Here is a 2,495-nt window from a genome sequence, read left to right on the forward strand (position 1 = left end):
ATAAATATATATATATTCATTCAGCTTTGTTGTTTATGTGATATATTTTATAAAAATGATATTGCAAAATATAATAAAATGTTTTGTACACATTGAAAAAGTAACCTTAGTACTGCACAAAATAATGTTTTGCAGTGTGATTTGCATGGAGGATTGTGTTTGCCTCTTTTCCATCAAATATATATAGTATAACATAGTAATATAATAAAATATATGAAACAGATTATTCATTTCTGATATTTTTTTACTAACATGGTGATAAAAAAGAAAAACGAACACGCATGGCAGCATAGCAGCCAGTCAGAAATCTTGTTGCTCCTGCTGCACCATGAAAAAACCTAAATGCTGATTGGTTGACATTGGTTACTGTATACCATTGCCATATGCACTGTGTTATTAAATTAGCCCAAGACAATAATGTTTTAGCAAATTTACGTATTTATGTTTCATGCTGTAAATAGTGTCTGCTTGTGTTTTGTCTTGATGCTCAGATATAATACTGTTTGTTGACTTACCTTGCAATTGAAGAGGAATTATGCTAAACATTATCGATATGTAACAATGCATTCACTTTTTCATAAACCTGTCTACTTTTTCATCCCTTCCTGTATGGAACAACAGAAAACATTTTTATTGAACCCAAAATTGTAAGAATTTTGACCCCAGGATTCAAGTGATAATGTGTGAGCTCCCTCAGTAGAACTTTATGCATTTGATACATTTAAAGCTGCATTCGCACCAGATGCGTTGGGGCTGTGCTGGCTGCTTTTTCCAGTGCAGCCCCAATGCTAGACAAGGTAATTTACCTTTTATTTGAATGGGCTCAATTCACACCACTGTGAATGTGAATAATTATAATAATTTATTAAATATGTGTATCCCAGGGGTAGGCAACCTTGGCTCTCCAGCTGTGCTGAAACTATAAATCCCATCATGCTTCTGCCTCTGGGAGTCATGCTGTGGCTTGCAATGCCTTATGGGATTTGTAGTTTCAGCACAGCTGGAGAGCCAAGGTTGCCTACCCCTGGTGTATCCTCTGCCTGTCATAGAAAAAGTGTCAGGCAGTAAACCCATCTGTCTCCTGCCTAAACTAACTTTAATGCTGAAACCCTTACAATGAAATTTACTTTGGCGTGTTAAATGCAACATTGAATGGGGGGAATTTAGCAAAGCAATTGCGACAGTTTTAGCCTCTTAGATCATTTTTTTGTATGTGCAAATCCTGTCTTTTAACATATGCGCCTATTTTGACCACAGCTTGTACTAGTTTTAAAAGGTTTTATAAAGGAGCTTTTGATATGCCCTGTGTTACGGCACAGTGCACTGCTTAGTGTCTGAGGGGCCAATTTCTAGGGTCCAATGCTAGGGAGCATAGAGCAGTGGCGGAACTACCGCCGGCCTCAGCCTTGGGGGGGACCCAGCACAGTTGATGGCCGCTGAATAGCTCCGTATCCAGCGGCCAGCGGGCCCCCAGTCTCTGCTACGGGAGTGTCGGTTCATCCTACACTCCCGACCGGTGGCGTAGCGAGGGGGGTGGGGAGGCCGTCACCGTAGCTCTCGGTTAGCCCGCCCACCTGCCCGCCTCAGCTCTCTAATCGGCCGCCACTAGCTCCTGAAGGGGGTCCTCTGGAGGCCCCCACGATCAGGCAGAAGTGGCCACCTAAACAGGCACTGTAGAGGGCCGCCTGCAGGGGGCCTCCAGAGGATCCACTTCAGGAGTGAGCGGCGGCCGATTAGAGAGCCGGGTCTGACCGGGAGCTGCGGTGACGGCCGCACGGTCAATTGCCCCCCCTCGCTACACCACTGGCCGGGAGTGTGCAGAAAGGCGGCAGAGGGATGGAACAGCTGCGGGCTCACAACCAGGGTCCAGGGATCCCCACTGACCACCAGGCTAAGGTAAGGTGACATTTTTTAAAATAAAATTTTAAATGTTTTATCATTTTATGTTCCCGGGACATTTTTAAATACAGAGCGTGCGGGTTACTATTTAAACCGGCGCGCTGTGTGCAGCTTCTGGGAAGATACACTATTAGCGCAGCGGGAGCGATGCAAAATGGGCAGCAGGCTTCCCCACTATGCTAATAGCGTATCTTCTCAGAAGCTGCACACAGCGCACCGGTTTAAATAGTAACCGGCGCGATCTGTATGCTGCGCTTGTCGGTCGTTCCAGGGATCAGGTGAGTATTAAAGGGTTATTAAACCCTCTGGCTTTTTTTGCATATATATGAGGGTAGCAAGCAGCAGATACATGCAAAAAGTTGAAAAAAACCCAAAACGTTTTAATACGGTTTAAACTTACCCCGTCTTTGCCGCGCGCTCCCGTCCGAAAATCCGAAACTGCTCAGGCGGCCGCAAAGCATCTTGGGGCGGGCGCATGCGCAGTTCGGATTTTCGGCCGGGAGACGAGGAGAGACACAAGGTAAGTCTATGGACGCGTGCACCCGCATGCAGACACCATGGGACAGGAAGTGCCAGCAAGGACAGAGGAGTCAGCG

At 45.7% G+C, this 2,495-nt stretch overlaps 1 protein-coding gene across 1 annotated transcript in view; it reads left to right on the plus strand.

Annotated features, from left to right (window-relative positions):
* The window catches only part of LOC108789615 (phenylalanine-4-hydroxylase-like), a 43,047-nt gene that overhangs the window by 183 nt on the left and 40,369 nt on the right, over positions 1 to 2,495 (plus strand). The window lies entirely within an intron of this gene.

Source organism: Nanorana parkeri, unplaced genomic scaffold (genome assembly GCF_000935625.1).
Source record: "Nanorana parkeri isolate BGI_ZX_2015 unplaced genomic scaffold, ASM93562v1 scaffold411, whole genome shotgun sequence".
Classification (NCBI taxonomy): Eukaryota; Metazoa; Chordata; class Amphibia; order Anura; family Dicroglossidae; genus Nanorana; species Nanorana parkeri.